General features: G+C 50.5%; 1 protein-coding gene across 1 annotated transcript in view; it reads left to right on the top strand.

Annotated features, from left to right (window-relative positions):
* Nucleotides 1–5,639: 5,639 nt before the first annotated feature.
* Nucleotides 5,640–23,834, top strand: part of HRAS (HRas proto-oncogene, GTPase) — a 48,795-nt gene continuing 30,600 nt past the window's right edge. The window contains exon 1 of the mRNA XM_075425645.1: nt 5,640–6,019. The gene's annotated coding sequence lies outside the window, so the exon portion shown is untranslated. The remainder of the gene's footprint in view (nt 6,020–23,834) is intronic.

Below are 23,834 nucleotides of genomic sequence, written 5' to 3'. Positions count from 1 at the left end.
TTTTTTTCTCAGTTGGGCTTCTGATTTCGAGTCTTAGATATCTCTGAGAGGCTCAGGCCCTTGGGATGATGGTACATACTTGCACAATTTCGAAGTTGTGATTTCTTTTGTGGCTGCGTCTCTCTTGGTGCAATCTGCAGCCCACAGACTTTCCAGTTTCTAGGAGACTATGTTAGAGTGTTAAATTGTTTTAGCATGGTTTCTTGGAGATGAATTTCATTTATTTCATGGTTTCTTTGTGCTGCAGAAGACACAGATTTCCCCCATAGTCTTTTTATAGTCAGCCACTCATAGTATAACTATTCATCATTGGGAGTAAACTCTAGCCTTGCATCTCGACATAAATTTATCTGATACATTAAGAGCTTCTCTCAAAGGCTACTTTGCAAGTTGTGCTATTGTTGGGGCTTGTGATCTAGCAGTATTTTCTCTACAGTCTCTACCAGGCAGCTAGGAGAGGATTGTCCATGAGTCACAATAATTTTACCTGTAAATTCAGCTTAAGCCCCCAGGCAGCTCAGAAGGCTGGCTGCTGTTTCTCAAGCCTGATACTACTGTATCAACCGCCTAAACTTTAACTGGGTGTTTTTAAAATAGAAAGGGGGAGCATACACTTCATTCCATCACACAGTTGGAGCTTTGTTACTTGTAGCTCATATCCATAGTCTAAGGATTGATAAACTTCCAGTTTTTCCTTCGCTTTTCAAGACTGTCCTGCAGAAGGCATCCTCTCCAGCTCGGGAGTAAGGCAAACATTTTGTTTATACTCTAGACCCACTCCAGATTTACATATGAGCCTATCTTAAGCATGAGATAGTTCCACGGGCTTCTGTGACCATGATTTGTACATGAAAACTTAATAGTTTTCGAAACTGTCCTCCTCTGAGCTAACAAAGCTCAGTTTTGATTTCCTCCCACAGCGATCATCAGGCGGGTTTCCCCTCTCTGCCCTTAGCCAATTCCGTTTGCCATTTCTAAATTCTGTCACTAACACAAGTAAGCTGCATAGTAATGAGTCTGCCCTTCCCAGAAGCATCCCTGTAAAAAGAATGGGTTTGACAACAGATTCTGCAAGCCTATTCCTTCCCCTGTCCCAGGTAACTCTGTTCAAAATACTCACAGATCTGCAGATTCCACTTCCAAAAAAAAAAAAGAAATGAGGGAGGGGAAGAATGGGGACTGCCAGAGAATGAAAGCCAAATTAATTGTGGAAGAAATTGGTTCATTCCTTACTGGCATCTGCAGAGTTGCATCAGCTTGCTGTGGAAATGGATTTGGCCTTGTATTTCTGAGAATCCAGCCTTGTTTCAATTCTTCTGAACACTTCCTTCTTTCCTTCTGACTGCGCTTCAGTTTTGATCCAAGTATCAGATAGGCCCACAAGGCAGCTGACTTGCACCGAATCTAACATAAACTTCTACTGATGGGTTCTGCTGCCTAGATGATGTGTGGCCCACCAGTGAACAATAAAAAGGATAAGATCTCAGCTTCTTTCCTTGCTATAGAAACAAAGCACCTTGTGATGATAATTTTTTTTATCTTTTATAAGGTGGTTGCCATGGCAACCATGTACCATGTCAGGTACTAGAAGGAAACAATTTGTGTTCTCTAGAAAACTCAAAATTTTAAAAGTTGATTGCGTATCGGTTTGCTTTCTGCCATGACACTACTCATCCTCTAAGCTGAGGGAGAGATGCAGGTATATCTGCAGGAGGAATAAATTAAAAAATGAGGAGTAGAGTGCTGTGGGGAAGCAAAACTTATGGGGATCTCTGCTTTTCTCAGTATGCTCTCAGAGACAATGTTAAGGAAAGCACAGTGGTATAGCCTTCCTTCCAAACACTTCAAGAAAGTTTTGGTTATGCAGAAAAAGTATGCACCCAGGAAAATGGACTAGCTGAGTGCAGGGAGACCTCAAAAGCCATGGAAAGAACCAGGAAGCAGTCTGCATAATTAAATGTCAGGTGAACTTGCAGATATGGTGAAGTAATGGGAGACTCAGAACAACAAAAGCAACTGACTTCAGTAACCTATCTTCTGTGTGTGCTGAGAATTTATACACCCTTCAGTGTATCAAAAATATATGATGTATACCTGGATGTATTCAAGTACATATCCTTGTGAAGCTAAAAATCTACTGCTACTTACTTTGCTGATGATTTTGATGCTCACAGGAAGAACTTTTCATGTTCTTTTGGGTTTTTTTTAGGGGGAAAGAAAGAACAGTTCAACTTGGCCATTGCCCAGGTGTTTCTACTACAAATAGCTCTAAAAAAGATTATCGTTTCAAAAATGTCGGGGGTAGCCCTTATCTATAGCTGATGAGCAAGTTCAGTTGCTAACTTAAGTTCTCGGCATAAGTTTGCATGTCACACAGTGGAGAGCTAAGCTCACACCTTGTCTATGACTCCCCTCTTGCAGAAGTTAAAGAGGGAATGACATGTATCAGGGAGTTATTTTTTGGGTCACAGGACCTACAAAAATCAGTGACGTACCTTCCCAGGCTGAATTTAGAGTGCTTTTACAAAAAGTCACGATGGGCTAAGCATGTCCATGAGTTATGGCCTCCCACCTGCAAGCCACATACAGTTTGGTGAAGTTGATCAGGAAAAGCTGAAGACCAAACAGTTTTTCAACCCACTGCAGATTTTGTTTTGACAGTATTACTGTGGCAGTAAGGATCTTCTGAGATTCCCTCCATTTCCTTTTCATTGCTCCACATGCCAGTGGGCCCACTATTTGACTAGCCTTCCTCTCCTGTCAAGCAAGGCTTGCAATAGTAGTAGCACTGCAGGATTTCTAGAGAGCTGCGCATTTCTCTTTGCCTCCCTTCAGGTCTGCCTTAGAGCTGCCTTAGAGCACAGAAGCTGCACTAATACCTGGTGGGTAGCTGCAGGAGTTTGTTGCCAGTTAAGCTGGAGACACCATGGGGTAAGTTAGCAGAGTAGTTAGTTAGTAGACTGAACTACCTTCTTGCAGTGGCATTTGCACTGCTGTTGCTGTGGCACTGCACATCCCATGTTTGAAAAAGAGGGTTCTCTCTTCCAGAGGCCTCAGACAGGCCAGACATCTTCCTAGAATTAAATTCAAGTTTAGAGAAAGGAAGGAAGAATCTGTCCAGATAGAATGACTTTTTACAAACAGAATGGGCTACAACCTCAGCAAGTAAATCTGCCCAGCTTTGCCAAAAGCAGTGAAGCTATGCTGCTTTGTAACAACTGAGGAACTTGTCCCAATATTTTTCTTTGTTTATCCAAAAACAGAAAGGGGGAGAAGACATCTTTAAGCTGTATCACTCTCTGTGTCCTCACAAATTTGTGTCATCACCCCCATGCGATTGTGTGGCTGTGACTCACCAATAGGTGATTATGCCTATGTCTTCCAGCAGTCTGCAAACGAGTAGTCCTCAGGTATCTTATATCCTGATGTGATCTAGCACTGAAGAATGAGCAAGAACGAGGCAGTTTCGGTCCCATCTTCTGGTGTTTCTTGGTTCTTGCAGGTCGTTGAGAAGCCCAAGAAGCATGAAACTGAGGTTCACTCATAGCTGTGTCTATTACACTACCTATTCGGTTCTTGCTCCCTGATAAGTTCTTCTGGGCCACTTAGGTACCAAAAAATATGATCCCACTTTCAGGATGTTTCAAAAAGCAAGATTTCTGCGTGCTCCAGTACCCTGCCTGCTCACCAGCAACGGCTAGAACAAGACGAGACAGGTAGCGCAGAGAGGCGGTGCGCCATGTGTACGTGTGTCTGCCTGTGAAGAAACCCATCACCTTTGTGTGTGCTGCTGCTCCCGCTGTTGGCTTGCTCAGGAGAGATGTTGTGTTTCTGTGAGCTGCTCTCATTGCTTCTGTGGAGAACCGAGAGGTCGCTCAGGATCAGGAGGGCTTGTTAGGAGCAAGCAAAGAGTTTCAAGGTAGGTTAAAGCTTCAGCCTTTTTGTTTGGACCTGTCTGTTTGCATGCTGGCTTTCAAAAGTGCTCTGGCAGGCTTGTTTGTGCTGGTGCAACACGACTCTGAGACCTGAAAAAACCTGCACGACTCTTTCAGTGGGTATCCTTAGAACTCGCTTAATCTGCTCTCCTTACAAGCTCTGCAGGGCATGAGCTTTCTTTTTATTATGTGTCAAGCGTAATATCTAGAACAATGGTTTCTAGATCCATTTTCAGATTACTAGATACTTTCTAATGGAAACAATAAATTGTGGCAGCGTGCTTGAAATGTGTGTCAGAGTGAACAGTGCTTTTCCAGTACCAGGAATGCATACTTTATTTTGCGTCATATTCTGCATCAAAGCTTGACCACATCTGCATGCTCCTGGATAACAAGGTGACTATACAATCCACCATCTGCTTTCTAGAGTAATAGAGGAATCAGGGTGCCTAACAGTAGAAAATGTCTGGAAGCACAGGCGTACTGTGACGGGATGGGAAGTGCTGTGTTGACAGACCTGAACTGATGGAATGAAGCTTGAGTCCATCAAGGTAGACTAGTTCCGATTTAGTGGTGCTCCTCGTGGGACCCAAGTAGGATCAATGCCTCTCGCCACGCTCAGACCTTCGCCTGTAATGGGAGTAATTCTGTTCATCCCATGTGTCTCTACTGCTAAGCCTAACTGGACCCCACTTGTCTTACAGGGAGCCAGTACAGGTGTCTTTTTCTTTTGTGGCCTATCTAAATCACTCCTGAATAATCTGACAATCTGGAGCCATCTATTTTTCTAGGTGTTTCCAGGAACGAGACAGAAGCGCCCTGTGAGCCGGGTATAGCCTAGGGGTCATCAGTTAGGGACGCTGACTGGTAATAAACCCCACGTTTCAGCAGGCTCGGGTCTTCCTTCCCCAAAGCGCTCTGTTCGCTGGGCCTCCAGGGGAGCCACGACAGGCAGCTCAGCCCAGGGCAGCACCTGCAGCGTGCGGCGCTGGGCCTTGCCCGGAGGGCGAGGGCAGGGCGAGGGCTCTGGCTGCCGCGTTACCCGCAGGGCCGTGCCCTTCCGACGGCGGCAGCCCCGTTCCAGCGGACGGGTGGGCGGCCGCAGGCAGGCGAGCGGCTTCTCGCAGGCCCCGGGCCAACCGGAGGGCCGAGGGGAATCTCCTACCCCGCACGCCGCGCCGGGGCAGCTACCGCTGCCAGCCCGCTGGCTACCGGGAAAGCCGCGGCGCCTCTCGGCGCCCCCCCGCGGCAGAGCTCCCCTGCGGCCACGGGGCAAGGCGGGCTGAGGGGGAACCGGAGGGCGGCGGCTGGCGCCTGCAGCGCAGCGCCCGCCAGGCCTTCCCCTCGCCTCGGGCGCGGGGGGCTGCTGAGGAGGGGCCGTCGCGGGGCGGGAAGCAGAGACACGGCCCCGAAGGGGGACGACGAGATCCCCGCGGCTGCTCGGCAAAGGGGCGCGGGGAAGAAGCGGCTCACACACCCCGAGGGCGAGGCGGCGACCCGGCGCCCCCCCCCATCACGGCCGCCCGCCACCGCCCCAGGGACCGCCCCGCGGCCAGGCCGCGGCGGGCGGGCGGTAGCGTCTGATTGACAGGCGCCGCGGCCCACCCGGAGGGCGGTGGCGGCGGGGACCGCCTATCAGGGGTGGCGGGCGGGCGGCCGTTGAGCGGCGTGTGGGCGGGGCGCGGGCCCTGGGCGTGTGCCGCGGCCGCCGGCGGGGCGCGCTCCCGCTCGGCTGGGCTGGGCTGGGCTCCCCCACATTGTCCGGGCGGCGACGGCGGCAGAGCGCCCCGGCGCCCGGTGCCAATGCGGGGCGGGCGCGGCACACCGGGGGCGCCTCCACCACCGCGGTGGAAACTTCACCTCGCCGCCGGGCCGACGCGCGGCTGAAGCCCCCGACGGGGCCGGGCCGGGCGGGGAGGAGCGGAGCGGCGGGGTGGGGGGGGAAGGTATTGCCCGCCTGGGGGGCGCCTCGTCTTGCTTGGTTTTCCTCCGTTGGAAGAAAAAGCAAATACTGTTATCCCGCTTTCAACTCCCGCGCCTGGCGCTCCAGGACGCGCATCCCGCCCGGCGGGGTGGACGAGCCGGTGAGTGACCGACGGGGACGGGGGCGGGGGGGCAGCACCCACCGGCGCGGCGGGGACGGGCGGGCAGCGCCGCCGCCGCCACCTGTTAGCGGGGCGGCTCCCCCCCCCCACCCCCCCCCCCCCGGGACGCTCAGCCCCCCCGCTGTGCGGGGGGTGGTGCCCCCCGTCGTGCCCCGGGGGAGGGAGGAGGGGCCCCCTGCCCGGTGGGCGGTGGCGGGGCCCGGGGGTGTTGGGGGGCGGCGGCGCGGACCCACCTGCTCGCCGTGCCGCGCCTTGACTCTGCTGCCTGGGCGACGCCCGCAGACCCCAGCCCCGGGCGGGCCCTCGAGGGCGGCTGGGGAGGGGGGAGCAGGGCACCACCGAGCCACAGCCTCTACCCCCGTTTGCCCTCCGCCGCCTGCCCTCCTCCTCCCGAACCCCCTTCGCACTCCTCCTGCCCCTCTCCCCCTGCAAGCTGCAGCCCCCGTCCCTTCCCCGCCCTGCTCTCCTTCTCCCCCCACGTCCCCCAGCTGCAACCCTCTCCGCCCCCTCTCCCTCCTCTCCTTCACACCCCGGGTCCGCAGCCACCCGCACTCGCCTTCCCTTATCCCTTTGCCTCCCCCGCACCGCCGCCGCCGTGCTCCCGAGGGGGAGCGCCGGATCCCCCCCCCCTTTGCCGAGGCAGGTGCCCGCGGGGCTGTGGCAGCCCCCCGTGGGAGCGACACCCCCACGAGGGCCCACCCGCCACGCAGCAGTGCCGGGCGCCGGCAGCCCGGGGGGCAGCGCAGGTACGTGCCTCGGCGAGCAGGCGGGCGAGGTCCCCCCGTCGTCGCTGCGTGCGTGCGGCTCTGCGGACCTGGCGGCACCTCCCTTCCTCCCAGGGATGCTCGCCCGCCGCCGGGGTCTGCGGCGTGCGGGGGCTGCCTGCGCCCTGCCTGCCCTGCAGGGGCCTTGTGGGGCCCAGGGGTGCAACCCCCTCGCCCCGAGTGGAAGCGGGTGCGTCTAGTGGCTCGCTCGGCCCAGATGGGTCCTGGCTGGGGATGCGTTCTGATGGCCTTGGGCAGTGGAGCGTGCCTGGAGACAAAAGAGCCGATGAGAAATCGGAGAGAACTGGCGGACTCTGGAGTGGCTGGAGAAGTGCTTAGGGCAGCTGGGAGCAGGAGGACGTCGCAGCAGGAGTGACCCAAGTCAGGCCATTGACTATTTCAATGACCTAAGTCATGCAGAGTTGCTTCTGGGTAGGTCTTTGAGGTGCAGAAGGGATGCAAACTCTTGGTGAGGCTTTGTCATGATGTACCGCAGTCTGGCTGGCACACGTAGGTTGTGCGGGTTGGAGCAGGAACTGGTTTTGAATGGGGAAAAGCACGTGAGGCTTTCTGCGGGCTCAGCTGAAGAGTTACTGGAGGGTTGTATGGTGCATGTTGGTTTCTTCTGGTCAGATTTGCTAATGTGTTTATCCTTGCAGAGCTCAAAAGTGTTTTGGTTTCGCAGCTTGTGATTTGCGTGATTTTCCCAAGCGTTTGTAACACAGCCATGACTTTGAACCCATGTGTGTTGCACCTCTCTGTGTCTGGTCCTTTGCTTCTCCTCGTCGGATGTTTTCCCTCTGTGATTAATGTGCCAACTGCTTCACTTCAGCACCAGGGAGGCCAATGCTGATGGATTTCCCTGTTCAATCTCCTCGTGGGTCTGCAGACTGAGGGGTGTTACCACTGCAGCAAAGTCTGCTTTGGGGTGGGAGCTGTCAGCATGTCTCTCTTTTTGTCTCAGTGAACCTCTTAGTTCTTTTAATTAAACAGAGATGAAGCATGCGTGGTAATACCCTCCACATTTACATAAAAATGATCTTGTAATTAGCAATAATTATCTCAGTTTGGGATGTCGCTGTAATGTTTAAACAGCACTTGTGACCTGAGGGACGTTTTCCCATCCCCAAGGAGTTACCCTTGGTGTGGTTCTCTCCTGTGGCATGTTTCATTCTTGGCTGCCGTCAGCGGTGAATGTAGAGAAGCGTTGCGAGTAACCTTGAATTTCTCTGATGTCAGACTAGAAAGTGATGGGCATGGTTTCCACATTGAGTCCAGCGCCACTTTTCGGGGCTGCCTGGCAGACCTGTCACCATTTGCATGGAGATGGTCTGTCTTGGTGGCTTTCGCCCTGTGGTCTGAGGACTCTCAAGGAGATTCTGTTGCTATTGTGTTGGGCCAGAGAGGGGGAAAAACAGGCTGAAAAATTTCCAGTCAACCTTCCCCCCCCGCCCCGCCAAGTTCTCTTAGGGAGATTTGGAAAAGTCTGCTGGTACTTGGGAAGCTTTTCCCTGTGAGAGTAGAGGTCCTGAGTCATGCTTGTCCATGTGGCTGTCTTTCACCTAACTTCCCTTCCTTTTAAGTGGAGCAAAGCTCAGCTCACAGATGTAAATGTTTGCTTCCAGGCTGGAGATGGCACCTACCACCGCCCCTGTTGCAGCCAGTACACCCCGAATTTACCTTCGGAGCTCCCCAAGATTTCTTGGGGTAAAAAAGCTTTATGGAGTAAAACAGTTGAATATGGGGGAAACACTCAACAAAATAAAACCCAAAACAAAAAGTACCGCCTGTAGAGAGGGGGTCCCTTTGTGGGAGGCTGATGAAGGGAAGAGGTAGAAATGTCTCGTCTCCTGTCTTTCAAGATGTGTTATGCCACTGTACTTCTTGTCGGTCTAGGAAAAGCAAAATGATTGTGCTCCAAGCACTCTTTATCTAATTGCAATTTATTATCAGCTTTCTATTTTAACATTTTTGAAGTGTAAACTTAACAACCAGAACTTACTAAGCAGCAGATACACATGTTGAGTGTATTTGAATTTTACCTGTGTTAATCTAATAATATATTTATGAAATTATATTTGATCAGCTCTATAGCTGGTTGAAGACCACAAAAGAGTATTAGTCAAATAAATTATTTGACAAATATGGATAAGATTAAACAAATGATCTATTTGCCAACTGCTGTTCAACTGCTCTGCCATGGCACGTTCCTCTTTCTCTTATCTTTTCCTTCCAGTTTTCATTCCACTTTTTCATGGTTTACCTTTTCCTGAACTGTCCTCAGCATCTGTTTAATTTTTCCTTTCCCTGTATTATTCTTTCTCTTTGGTGTCTTGGTTTTCCTTTCATTCTTTCTTCTGCATCTCTCTTTCCTTCTTCTGAGTCTACATTAGCTAATTTTCCTCCTTCTTTCTACCTTCCTGGAGGAGATTTTTATTGAACACTGCATAGCCAGCTCAACTAAACCTGATATGCATTTAAACCCATAAAAACGTAAGACTAAACCCAAAGTGCACATGAGCATGAAGATGTTTGCTCGGTGGTAATGCTTCTTCGCTTCTCTCTGGGTATTCTGGCTATTGCAGGAAGGGTGTTCCTGCAGTTCTGGAGGTTTTTTTCTACCTCTCATTTTTGCTTGTGCTCTCCTTATGCCTTTCTTTTAAAGTGAATTTTACTTTGTGTCCTGAGAAAACAACCAGGATCAAATGGCAGACCTGGTGTTATTCATTGGTTGTGTGTCTGTAGGCAACCTGCTTCCATCTGCCGCCCGACCAAGCCCAGCCTCCCCGCTGGGCGGTCCTGCTTTGCTCCTGGAATCGTCCTTCCCCACCTCTGGGGTTATGTCCACGAGGTATCTTTCAGTAGGGCAAAAGCAACGAGTGCTCTGAAGGTTTTCTGGCTTACCTGTTACTTTCAGAGTCTGTATGAGAGTCAGGTTGATGAGGATAAGTAGCAAGAGGCGAACAGGTTATTGTGCATGACCGAGCAGTCGCAATATTCGACTTAGGTCTAGTATTCAAAGATTAAAGTCCCTTAAAAATGAAGGTGCTGTTATGGAGAAGACTTGTTCTTTTTCCCCCCTGGATGAAATCTAGGGGAGGGATATTCTCAAAAACATGAATGAAAGGAACAGAAAACTTTATTTCAGGGGACGAAATTTGCTGTGCCTTTTCAATAAAGCTCAGGCAGTCCAGGGGAGTGTGATGGGAGTGCTCAGAGTGCGTGATTTGCCTCTGCTGATGGTTGCAGTGCTGTTGCTGCAGTGAATGAGCCAAGCCGTGTATGTCATAGCTGTCTGCATGAAGTCCTGAGAGTTAGGTGATAATGCCTTCTTGTACCCGTAAGGAAAGGTCTCTGCTGTAGCGAAGTTAACAGTTACACTGCTCCTCTATGCCTTGTGAAATGTTTTGCGTAACACTTGAGTGTACTGACACAGTGAGCAATCCAGGCGGCATGTCGTTGCGAAGCATAATTGATTGGGGAGGATAGGGCCAAGAGGAATATTCTTTTGCAGTTAATTATTTACTGCAGGGAGAAAGGGAAGCTGATGATGTTTGGTTTATAATTACAGATATCCAGAAGAAAATGTGTGACGATGGTCTGTTTTATTCTGTGTTTTGCATCTATTTCTTTGTCTCTCTAGAACGTGAGACCAGCATTGTTTAATGACTGGTTGAGTAAAAGCAAAACTTCGTTATCAGCTTCTGGGTGCTGGAATATGGTTTGCAGCATACTGTGTGTGATGCAAAATGACCTAAATGCCTACAGAGGGAACAGTCTTTCCGTGCTTGCTGTCTTAATGCACGATCTGCCTGTGGTGCCCATCTGATGGCATCGTGGGCCCTTGGAACAGCTCATCTCTGTGCTGAAAGGTGACTTTGTGGTTAAAGTGCAGGACTGTGAACCCTGGAGTCCTGACCCCTTCTCTGCTCTTGGCTCAGCTGGTTGCCTTATCTTGCTGGGCTCACTTCTTCAGGAGTGATACCGACCCAGCACATATCCAGCCTGTCTGCTAAAAGGGTAGGATGTCCTGGGTGACGGGCACTCTGATAATGCAGAGGCAATGGCAACCCAGGTGCTTGCATAATACAGTGCTGTAGGCCAAACTAAAAGTGGATTTTTCCGTTTGCATAGCTAAACGCTTTACAGATCAGACTACTCGTATGCAAGTTAAATTCAGGAGCTGGTGGAATTGAGTTTAGATGCGTGTGGGAGCAATAACTTGACAAATGCAAAAAAAGAGACATTGCTGTAAAGTCTCTGAGAAGATGCCCATACGTCTTCTGCTTGTTTAGCATCCTTGAGAGAACAACAGACGTGAGGGAGAAGCTGCGGCCTGTGAAATGAAGAGGATGTCATCCTCTTACTGGGAGAAGGAGAGGAGCCAGATCCAAAAAGCGTGGGAGCAGGAGCGAAGCGAGGGATACAGATGTGCGCAGCGGGGTCTGTTCTGGCTGCCCTGTTCTCGCTGGGTAAGGCTCTGCAGGAAGAGGAGCGAGGAGAGGGTCAGTGGAAAAAGGCTGTCATTGCGCAAGGTGGAGCATTGGCTGTTCTGCTGGTCCAGGCTGAATCAAAGCATGGCCAGCCGGCAGTGGGAGTGCGAGAAAAGCAGACCAGTGAAAAATCTCCAAAGGAGGATCTGGGTAATGAGTGCTTTGTGCCCCAGGCAAGTTGGGATCTTGTTCAGAGGCTTGCTGAGAAGTGAGCTCCATTCATCAGTGGTTTGTTGAGGTAAGAGGCTGCTGTCATATGTGGGCTTACTCCAGTGTCAGTGTTGAGTCTGCTCTGACACTCCACGCTATCTTTAGCAGTTCAGTGGCACGCATCCACTTCTGTCCAGCCTGTTCCAAACTATGTGTATAGACTAAGCTTGAATATATGAAGTTGGAGTCTGCAAATGATGCATTTTGTCCCTTGTCCTACACCAAGACAAGCAGCCAGAGAGGTGGTTCTGGTGTGGCACTAGTTCCTGTATTTCTGTAGTGACCTGTTCTCCTTTCCTGTAGCTGGCTTTGCTGGAGCAGGAATGAGATGTCAGGGAGCTTAGTGTTATGTGAGGAACTGGAATTCACCCTCCAGAAAAAGAAGGCTGGTCTTGAGAAACCTGGCTTTGGTTAGTTTGATAAATGGATGAAACAGTAGTTGAGTATGATAAGTAAATAAAACCTCACTGTTTCTTGGAGGTAAACATGGGACAGACCCCAGCTTGTACGTGTGCTAATCCTGTAACTAACTTTTCTGCTGTCTGCCTTTGGATCTGCGTCTGTTGATGCAATGGCTCGTTTTGGGTTCTGTCATGTTAGACTCCTGCCGTGAAGAGCACAACACGCTCCTTTGTAGCCTGCAGACCCAGCGAGTGCTGGTGAAAGCAGGAGGTGCCTGCTGACTGTGTGCATGTGTGTGCACACACACCCCTTGCCCCATCTGCTTGTGTGTGGAGGTTGAATGTATAACCTTGTAATATAATCTTGGTCGTGCAAGGGTTCTTCCAGTCTTGTTTCCCCTGGCCTTTTCCTGATTTGCGTGATGTCGTCTGAGGCCAGCCAGCTTCTTCTGGAGGGCTTGTCCCACTTTCCATGCAGGCAGCCTTGGGCAAGGGTCTGCTCCCAGGCGTGTGCAGGTGTCTTGTTCCACTGATGTGCAAGGGAGTATGAGGGTAAGCGCCGAGGGGCTGGGCAGGGCAGGACATTGCTGTGCTGGCTGGTGGTGTGACCTCCGTCAGGCAGTTGGTGTAGCTGCGGATGGGTAAGGAGGTACACGCAGATCCCTGCAGGCACGGTGGCTGTGACCAGTACTCAAGTCTGTGAGGGTCAGATGTATTCTCTCTACTCCTAGGAGTACAGATGTGTGTCCTCCAATCCGCTGTACTCGGTTGCAGCTGACAACTCTGTGGCTATTCGGGTGGCCCCCGTGAATTTCGAAATGTCAAGGTACTCATTCTCAAAACACACAAGTGTGGGAAAGAAACCATGTCAGCAGCCCTTCAGTGTAAGTCTAACAAGGCAGAGACTCGGTGGGGCAGGAGCAGTTCTCTCCATATTTTGTAGCAGGCACAGGGAGGATACAAATAGGAGGAAAATGGTCTTTGTTGTCTGATTGCAGCAACTACTGTCATGGCTTTCTTCTTGAGATCATTTCCTATCTGCCATCCCAGGCAAGAATTTGGGCAGTTGTCCTGCAAGGAGGAAAGCTGGGACATTCAGACCCCGAATAATATTTGCTTAATAAGTAGTCATCTGATCCCCCACAACTACTGTGCCTGATTACCAGGGGCCAGACAAGATGTCCTGTGCTTCACATTCCATTCATGATGAATGCGTTAATCTGAACGGGTAAGAGAGAATGCTTCCTCCACATCAGTTTACACCTTTGCTGTTCCTGTTCTTCTGCGGGGTACATCCCAAGCAGCCACCCTCTTCCAGCCTATGAAGTGTCCAGGCCTGGCTGCTCCTCAAAACTGCTAGAAGATGAAAAACTGCGCTTCAGGTGCCAAGTTCTGTCTATGGAAAGTGAGTTAATCCATTAATTTCTCTTTCTTCTTGCTCCTTCCCAGCATTTTGCTGGTAGATATGATCACTCTTACTGCTCGTGGGTAAAGTGTCCATACCCCAAGTATCTACCAGTGCCTATAGCCAGGGCAGACACTGGGCAGGGAAAGGAGAGGCATTATTATGACCTCTTGTTTTACAGCTGGGGAACTGAGGAATGGAAATCCACCTTAACAGGAGGAGCCTGGAGAAGAGTTGAGAACAGAAATTGTTGTCCTAATCCAGTGCTTTGACTGCAGGATCAGCTTCCGGCTTGCTTTGGTAACTGTTGAGTGTCAAAAGATTCAGCAACCAACTGTTGATGTGTTGCTAATCTGATTTTCTGATGAGTGAAATGCTTTCTCATCACAATGAACCTTGAAGAAGGTGGGGATGTTTTTCCTTTTATCATTTCAAGCAAGGTCATCTTGTCTGTTGTTTCAATATTTTAGGTATCTGGTCTTAAAAGTGATGTTAGTGGAAGGCTGGAATAGCAGTCCTTTCCGTGTAAGACTTCCAGGCTTAAATGGGGCTGGTGTCTGCAGAAATGGATAGATATCCTATGGTAAAACTTAGTGTCGTGGCTTGTTGTGGATTAGAAAAACAGTAAGAAAATTTGGGCAATTGAAAAGAGATCTTGTAGCCATGTGGATGGGGCTTGATTTAAAAACCATAGGGCTTGAAGATCTTGATTTGTATTGGTGGTGTGTAATTACAAAATGAGCCATCTCCCTTTTGGTCACCCACGCCGAGGCACTTTCTGTGGAAAGATCTTAAAAACAAGATGCAGTTAACTGACCACGTCTTTGAGGATAAAAAAAAACTTCCCAGGGGAAAAAAGAAAGAGGTAGATTTCTTCAAGAAGTGAAAAAATACTTAACTTTTTCTCAAGGCAGTTTCCGGGGCACCTAACCTAATCTTTCCAAAACAATTCTCTGGCAGCCACAGCTCACATATTTTAAAAAACAGTGTAGAAAGGAATGTATTGTGACAGTTTAATTTGTTGCTGAAATACAGTCACCTCTGGGGTAATTCAAAGCAACAGTGGAGCGGATGATAAACGTGTTAAGGATGGGAGATGAGTAAAGGCAGGCTGCTCACATGAAACCAGCAGTGGAAGATGCCCATGCAGAAGTATAGTTCCTGGAATTTAGGTTTATTTTCTTCCTCTTTTGACTCTAACGGAGCTGTAGACTGTTCACATCTTCTGAACACGGCAGTTGTTGCTGAGTCCTTGTGTGTATCCTTGCTGTGGCAGCAAGGGGGATTTTGGTGGTGATTCTCTCAGGCAGGTAGTAGGGAAGACCCTCTGGTACTGGCCAGCTTTAGAGATGAAATGGATGGAGAAGAAAAGGTGGAGGATTGCGCCACGTGAGGTGCAGGTCGCTGTACCTTCTAGTGCCTGGTTGGGAGCTTCTAAAGGCACAGGACAGCTAGCTGGGTATTGTAGTCACCAATCTATGGGTGCAAACTGAGCTGCGTAAAGCTGGCTTGCAATCTCTACCATTTGGAAGAGAAAACAAGGCAATTGCAGGATGCTCTTGAGAAGGCAAAGGAGAGCCTGCTTGAGTCTTAGAGGAAGATGTACAATTTGAAGAGAGAGAGGTATGGAGTTGCCTCTGTAGCCCTGTTCTGGGTCCTCAAGAGCAGCATTGTCTGAAGTGTGCTCTTTGTGAAGAGGTGGGAAGCAGAGTGCCTAGCAGAGGGCTGGGCTTTTTCAGAGCATGTTACTAAGTACATGGTTTTTGGCAAGCCTGGCAATTGCATTGCAACAGGGTTGTGAGGTCTTTTTCAAATTCTGCTGAAGTTGGTTGAACTTTGTTGACTGCAGTGACCATGGGCTGGCAGGCAGTACAGCATGTCTCAGGTCAGTTCAGGTTTTCATCTCCTTTATTTCAAAGCCTGCATCTAGAATGAGTTTATTCAATTCACAGCTTAGAGAAACTTCTGAATAAATCCTGGGGGGGGGGTGAAAAAGGAGAAAAACAACCAACCTCACCACCAACAAAACAGATCAAAATAATCAAGCAGCTTGTGCTATGGAACTGGGATGTGACTGGCAGCTGATGTGTGGAGGTGGACAACCGCCAGTCACACTTTCTCAGCATGGCTTGCTCTGCAGGGTCAATGGGAGCAAGCACCTGTCAGCATTAGAGATAACTATTAAAATCTGAGGCAGGAGCCTGCAAATTCTGTGACAGTTGTATGCTGGGGTAGAAGAAAAAGCTCTGCCACCGGTGAGGCACCCTTTCAGGGAGCTCATTGTAACTTCTTGTTTTCTTCTGAACCCTTCGGTTCAGTCCCGCTGTGGGTAAACGTCATGCGGTCTCTTCCATGCTTTCTATTTGATTTGAGGGCCCTTTGTAACAACTTATTGCTCATTCATCCTGTTGTCAGAGAAGTTATTCTGCCTGCAGTCCCTGTCTGAGCTTAATTTTCTTATTTTCTGTAGCACGGGGGCTGATGGCTTCACAAATCTTAGAATAACTCCTCAATCTCTCCCCCTGGCCAGCCTAGCGGCATGACAGCTCCATTTAATGTGTGCCATCTGCTTTGGCTTCCAGCCCTTAGACTCATTATTTTGCATTTGTCTGCATCAAGCTCTGGTGTTGCCTGCCCCAAAGGATCATATATCAGAAGTCATGAAAAAGAGTCCTTAAGGTTGGTCTGTAAATCCCAAGTCTCTTTGCTGGAGGAAACGTGCAGTCTGGGTGCTGTATCCTTTCCTCTCCTATGTCCTTGCCACAGCCCTGCTGTGTGCATCCCTCCCTGCCTGTCCTGGCACATCTCTTGATGGGCATGAAGTGAGCCTTGCAGGCTCTTTGGGCAATGCCGTTCTTGTGGTACAAAGCGTTTGGTGCTAGGGACGTTTCCCTTTCTTCTCTTGCTGACACAGAGACAGGCTGCGACCTGCAGCTCTGCCTTCTCTTCAGCCAGCCCCCAAAATGACTTGGATCCACTTGGAATATTGTTACAGGGAAAAGATTGTGAAGTTTTCTCGGTATTAGATACCTCGCGATACCTCTCACATAACATTTGAAGTGTAGCATTACCTTCAGGCCTTGGGGACTGGAAGTGCTTTCATGTTAGATGCAGTGTGAGACAGGTCCTCTCTGCAAGCTGAGTGCATGATGCAGAACGTCACCTCTGCAGATGCTGACATCTAACATCCCAGCCATTTGCCCTCAGCCCCCCTATATAGGCAGCAGAGGAAACAAGCACTTTGATCTCGTCCTAATAGATAGATATCTGAAACAGGTCAGATTGTGCCTGTCTCTTCTCGTTGATGATAAAGAGGCTCCGGATGATGGGCTCTTAAGGAGATGTCTGTGTTGTAGGTGAGATGAATCCAACCCAACACTGAGCAGGTTGGGGCAGCACAAAAAGAGAGCAAGACAGTGTTGAATGTAGTCTGTCCTTGTCTTAGCTATATGCTGTCATATTCAGTAAACCTGTGCCTCTTCCTTTGTTCAAGAAGCTGCCCTTCATTTTGGTTCCTTGCTGGCCAAGGGCTGGAGGGACATGATCCAGGCGGCAAGTGGAAGACAGAGTTAAACACCTCTCAGAGGTGCTCCTAGCAAAGGTGCTAGGATGGAGCCCCAGGCCTGTCCCAGCTCTGGACCAAGGGGCATTTTAACCAAGTGAAGGCAGAAATCACACGTAGGAATGGGGCAGTTTTGTCCTTGTTTCATCCTTTCATACTAGAGGCCAGGAAGCTGCTAGCATAGGTCAGGGATTACTCAGATACTTCTCAGGAGCTCCTGACCTCATGCATGTGCCTGAACAGCAGTCGTGTTGTATTGCAGTGGGGAAGGACATGAGACCTCTAAATGCGGAGCTGAGACAAGGGCATGGGGACTTCAGCTTATGGATTAACAGATGATAGCAGCAGGAGCCCTGCGATGCCTCTGCAAGGGCTGCACATCTGGGTGTTCCAGGCTTGGTGGGTAAAACCTTTTCTGTTAGGAGAAAAAGAGCTTTTTCCTAACACTGAAGTGCTATTAAATGCTGTAATGGGGCTTTGGGGGTGATGGAGCCAGTTTCTGTAGTTTTGTATCCCACTTGAGTTGAACCTTCATGGTTGCTCTGGAGACCCTGGCGTGCTCCACAAGGAGAAGGTTGGAGGGAGACCCAGAGTACTTGAAAGAACTGGAAAAACAAAACTGAGCCGACTGGAAGGAATAAAGCCTGGTAGCCTGGGGAGGATTTTCTTGACTGACTGAGTTTCCCCCTTTGATTGGGAGCGTTTGTTCCATCATGCCTTGTACTGGGGAAGAATTAGCCCGGTGGCAGAAATGTGATGCACCGGGCATTTTGGGAGTGAAAAACCTGTCCACAGCAAGAGCCTGCAGAGCTTGAACTCGGCCTTCAAGTTCCTGTGCTGGCACCTGGCTGCAAGCCTGCCCGGCAGAGGAGGGTACTGTGCCAGGCTCTTTGTGGATCTCGTGTCTGTGTAGTCAGCATTAAATCCTAGGACCCTGCAGAAAAACAGAGTCAGTTTTGTACCCCATTTGTTGTTTGTTACTGAAACTCATGCTGTAACTCCCATCAGTTTAGACACCCATAAAATAGTGGTTAGCTCTGGAGAGTCTCTGGAAGTCTGCTGTGTGTACTACAGTCGCTTCAGACTTTGCAATAGCAGGGAGTTTATTAGGGGAAAAATTTCTGGCTGACTCCAGGTGGAAAGCAAACATACCATGCTGCAGAAAAAGGCAAAAACCCACCTCAGATTCTGTCATGTAGTGTGTTTTCCTCACTTCACAATGCATCTTGTCTCTCCCTGCTCTGTTTCCTGGCTCCGCATGTCCACCACACGCTTTTCTGCTTTCCGATTCCTTCTTGAGGACAGGACAAGGGAGCGCGTATGAAAACCTTCAGCAGGTTTTTAATTCAGGAAGGAAGGTATATCAGGGCATTGTAGTTAAAACCCACAGCATACATTTTGCTCTGCTACTTTCCTTGTTGTCCTTCCCCTCTGAACTTTGGTACAGTAAATAGCGTCCGTGTTTGAAGAGCCTCCCAGCAGAGAGGCATCTGGCACAGCACCAGGTCCTTGCAGCTTCTCAGTATTTCTGCTGCACGTAGTCTCTTGCCTGGTCAACAAGCGCATCATCGGTGGGAGCGTGCATCTACCCCTTTTTGCCGGCTCACCCAAGGTAATTCCTTCTGTTACTCCTTACACATGGCAAAAACAAATCGGAAAGGGAGAGATGTTAACACAGGGTTTTGAGTTGCAAAATGATACCTGCTGTGCCTTGGTGTGCTCTGTTACTCATGTGCAAAACCCTGCACCCCATCTGCGGGAGCGGTATCATGCTAGTACTGTCTTTTTGCTGCGATCAATCTGCTGCTGGTTGGATACATTAAATTTGTTAATTTTTGCCACTGACAGTATGCTTGCTATCTTGTCAACAGGAGCAGGTTCAGAGGTCTCTGGGAGATGTGCAGTGGTGTCACTCGGCTGTTTGCTCTCCTAGTTGAGCAGGCACATGTATGGGTCTTTGAAAGCTGATGGGAGAAACCAGGATCTGTCAGTCTCTTTGTTTCGGTTTCGGCTGCCGCCGGCAACAAAAGCGCCACGCGGCCGCCCCTCCCCCCGCCGGCGTGCGGAGGAGAATGGAAAGAAAGAGGCAGAAACTGGTGGGTCGGGATAAGGGCAGTTTAACAGAACAGCAAACAGAGGGAAAACAGGAACAACAACGATACAAATAAGGAGAAAACACAACCACGAACCGTACAACAGCCGCTCTCCCGAAACCGGACCGGCGCTGCGCCCGCCCAAGCCGCGAGTGCGTTCCCGCCGCCCCGCTCCCCCCCCACCGGAACCCAGCGTGACGTCACATGGTATGGAATACCGGGCTCTGTTTGGCCAGGTGGGGTCAGCCCCCACCCCCCGGCTGTGCCCCTTCCTGGAGTCTGGTGAAAATTAACCCTGTCCTGGCCAAACCCAGGACATTATCCACCCCTTATTCCATACCATCTACGTCATGCCCAGGTCCCCCATTGTCCAGTTGATCACCACCACTTCTCCTGTCTCCAGATATCATTCCTTTAGTCTATGGATCATCACTCTAAAGTGTCCGTTGAGTTCATTTAATCCATGACTTCAGGCTCCATCTGTCGTAATGGTCTTCCATGGCGGGAGAGGTGATGTGTGGTGATGGGCGGTCACTTGCTGCATCCGGAGCTCACGGCTGATGTATCTGGTGCAGCCCGTGCCCACAGTCTGCAGGAGATGTTGATCTTGATGAAGTTGCTGGATGCCAGTTGTTGAAAACCAGGTCCAGTTCCATCATCGCTGTGCTCTGCTAGGTTTTCATCGAAAAAGTCCATCCTTCTTTAATCTGGACGATTCTTACTATGCTACTACTGGTACAAAATATAACAATTATAACAGTGATAACAGACAGTGACAGGGTTATTTAACAACTAACTTTATACAATTTATTTATGGACTATTCTCGCCCAAAATTAAATCCCCATGAGGTACACATCGGACTTCCCCATCCTTCCGCATTACCCACCAGGTACACCCAGGTCCTTGAGCAAAAGCAATCCCACGGACGGGCTTGCCTTTGCCCGAGGCAGGACTAACCCAAACTGTCTTCCCTAACATGTTCCGCATGTGCACTACAGGGACTTTATCCCCTTCTATGGGGCGCTGAGGTTTTGACTGGGCAGGACCAGCCCGGTTGGTGGACCCTCTGGTGTTAACCAACCAGGTGGCCTTTGCTAAATGGGTATCCCAATTTTTGAAAGTCCCACCCCCCATTGCCCTCAAAGTGGTTTTTAGCAGCCCATTGTAACGTTCGATCTTTCCAGAGGCTGGTGCATGGTAGGGGATATGATACACCCACTCAATGCCGTGTTCTTTGGCCCAGGTGTCTATGAGGCTGTTGCGAAAGTGAGTCCCGTTGTCCGACTCGATTCTTTCGGGAGTGCCATGTCGCCACAGGACTTGTTTTTCCAGGCCCAGGATGGTATTCCGGGCGGTGGCATGGGGCACAGGGTAGGTTTCCAGCCATCCGGTGGTGGCCTCCACCATTGTGAGTACATAGCGCTTGCCTTGGCGGGTTTGTGGCAGTGTGATGTAGTCAATCTGCCAAGCCTCCCCATATTTATATTTTAGCCATCGTCCTCCATACCACTGAGGCTTTACCCGCTTGGCTTGCTTGATTGCAGCGCATGTCTCACATTCATGGATAACCTGTGCAATAGTGTCCATGGTCAAGTCCACCCCTCGGTCACGAGCCCATCTGTATGTCGCGTCTCTTCCTTGGTGGCCCGAGGTGTCATGGGCCCACCGAGCTATAAAGAGTTCACCCTTATGTTGCCAGTCCAGATCCACCTGAGCCACTTCAATCTTAGCAGCCTGATCTACCTGGTGGTTGTTTTGATGTTCTTCAGTGGCCCGACTCTTAGGGACGTGGGCGTCCACGTGACGGACTTTTACAGCCAACTGCTCCAGACGGGCAGCAATATCTTGCCACAATGGGGCAGCCCAGATAGGTTTGCCTCTGCGCTGCCAGTTGTTCTTCTTCCATTGCTGCAGCCACCCCCACAAGGCATTGGCCACCATCCAAGAGTCGGTGTAAAGATAGAGCACTGGCCACTTCTCTCGACTGGCAATGTCTAAAGCCAGCTGGATGGCTTTCACCTCTGCAAACTGGCTGGACTCACCTTCTCCCTCGGCAGTTTCTGCGACTTGTCGTGTAGGGCTCCATACAGCAGCCTTCCACCTCCGCTGCTTCCCCACAATGCGACAGGACCCATCCGTGAACAGGGCATACTGTTTCTTATCTTCTGGCAGCTGGTTATACAGTGGGGCCTCTTCAGCACGTGTCACCTCCTCCTCTGGCGATGCTCCAAAATCTTTGCCTTCTGGCCAGTCCATTATTACCTCCAGAATTCCTGGGCGACTGGGGTTTCCCATTCGGGCGCGCTGGGTGATCAGCGCGACCCACTTACTCCACGTAGCATCGGTGGCATGATGCGTAGAGGGGACCCTCTCTTTGAACATCCAGCCCAGGACCGGCAATCGTGGAGCTAGGAGGAGCTGTGCTTCAGTGCCGACCACTTCTGAAGCAGCTCGAACGCCTTCATATGCTGCCAGAATCTCTTTTTCAGTGGGAGTATAGCGGGCCTCGGATCCTTTGTATCCCCGGCTCCAGAACCCCAGGGGTCGACCTCGAGTCTCCCCTGATGCTTTCTGCCAGAGACTCCAGGTTGGGCCATTCTCCCCGGCTGCGGTGTAGAGCACGTTTTTAACATCTTGCCCTGACCGGACTGGACCAAGGGCTACGGCATGAACTACCTCCCGTTTAATCTGTTCAAATGCCTGTCGTTGCTCAGGGCCCCATTCAAAATCATTCTTCTTCCGGGTCACGTGGTACAGAGGACTTACAATCTGGCTATAATTTGGGATGTGCATCCTCCAAAAACCCACAACACCCAGGAAGGCCTGTGCTTCCTTTTTGCTGGTTGGTGGAGACATAGCTGCTATTTTGTTGATGACATCCATTGGGATTTGACGGCGCCCATCCTGCCATTTTATTCCCAAAAACTGGATCTCTTGCGCAGGTCCCTTGACTTTACTTCGCTTAATGGCGAAACCGGCTTTCAGAAGGATCTGAACTATTTTCTCCCCTTTCTCGAAAACCTCCTCCGCTGTGTCGCCCCATATAATGATGTCATCGATGTACTGCAGATGTTCTGGGGCTTCACCCTTTTCCAGTGCAGTCTGGATTAGTCCATGGCAAATGGTGGGACTGTGTTTCCACCCCTGGGGCAGTCGATTCCAGGTGTACTGGATGCCCCTCCAGGTGAAAGCAAACTGTGGCCTGCACTCTGCTGCCAAAGGGATGGAGAAGAATGCATTAGCGATGTCAATTGTCGCATACCACTTGGCTGCCTTTGACTCCAGCTGATATTGAAGTTCTAGCATGTCTGGCACGGCAGCACTCAGCGGTGGTGTGACTTCATTCAGGCCACGGTAGTCTATTGTCAGTCTCCACTCTCCAGTAGATTTTCTTACTGGCCATATGGGACTATTAAAGGGTGAGCGAGTTTTGGTGATCACTCCTTGACTCTCCAGCTGGCGGATCAGCTGATGAATGGGGAGAAGGGAGTCTCGGTTGGTACGATACTGTCGCCGGTGCACCGTTGTGGTGGCGATGGGTACCTGTTGTTCTTCAACCCTCAGCAACCCCACAACGGAAGGATCCTCCGAGAGACCAGGCAAAATGGACAGCTGTTTAATTTCTTCCGTCTCCACAGCAGCTATGCCAAAAGCCCACCGATACCCCTTTGGGTCCTTGAAATAGCCTCTCCTAAGATAGTCTATCCCAAGGATGCACGGAGCCTCGGGGCCAGTTACAATGGGGTGCTTCTGCCAGTTCTGCCCAGTGAGGCTCACTTCAGCCTCCAGTACACTCAGCTCTTGGGACCCCCCTGTCACTCCAGAAATGCAAATGGACTCTGACCCTTTGAACTCTGATGGCATTAAAGTACACTGTGCACCAGTGTCCACTAGAGCTTTATACTCTTGTGGATCTGACGTGCCAGGCCACCGAATCCACACCGTCCAATAGACACGGTTGTCCCTTTCCTCCACCTGGCTGGAGGCAGGGCCCCTCTAATCCTCGTCAGAGAAATTGCTGCTCACCTGCTGTAAAAATGACTTGGAGGTCCCCTCCAGAGGATCGGAATCAAGGTCAAACTGTCTACCTGGTCTGGAGAGCTGGCTTTTGGAAACTGGAGCGGCATTTTTCCTAACAGAGTCCCCTTTTGTGATTGTTTTACCTCGCAACTCACGTACTCGGGCCTCTAGACTTGAGGTGGGTTTTCCATCCCACTTCCTCATGTCCTCTCCGTGGTCACGCAGGTAAAACCACAGGGTGCCCCGTGGTGTGTAGCCTCTGTATTCCCTCTCCTGAGCAGGGAAACGCTTGCCCCTAATAGCTGAGATGATGGCCCGTACAGGTGGGGAGTAGGACCTACTCTCTTTCATTTGTCGGACCTCCCGGGCCAGTTTCTCCACAGCTGAGACAAGGGAGGAAGAGAGACTTTCCTCATATTGGCGGAGTCTGACAGCCACCTCGTCCACTGTTGGTGCGTCTTTACCTTTCCAGTTTACAACTGCCAGTGAGTTGGCATGCGAGGAGGGTGCACTCCGCACAAACTTCCTCCACATGGATTGTGAGCACTGGACTTCATCTGGGTCTGTGGGTACCTGCTCATCGTCTGTGTCACAGTAAACCAGCTCCCGCACAGCTAATTCCCTCAAGTACTGAATACCCCTTTCCATATTGGTCCACTTGCCAGGATAGCATACAAAATCGTCACTGAAGGGGTATCTCTCCCTCACGCCTGACAGAAGTCTCCTCCAGAGGCTGAGGACTTGTTCCTTTTTCCCAATGGCCTTGTCAATGCCCCCATCCCTGGCCAGGGATCCCAGCTGCTTGGCTTCCTTGCCCTCTAATTCCAAGCTGCTGGCCCCGTTAT

The sequence above is a fragment of the Opisthocomus hoazin genome, chromosome 7, assembly GCF_030867145.1.
Source record: "Opisthocomus hoazin isolate bOpiHoa1 chromosome 7, bOpiHoa1.hap1, whole genome shotgun sequence".
Taxonomy (NCBI): Eukaryota; Metazoa; Chordata; class Aves; order Opisthocomiformes; family Opisthocomidae; genus Opisthocomus; species Opisthocomus hoazin.
This window is presented reverse-complemented; position numbering and strand designations above follow the sequence as displayed.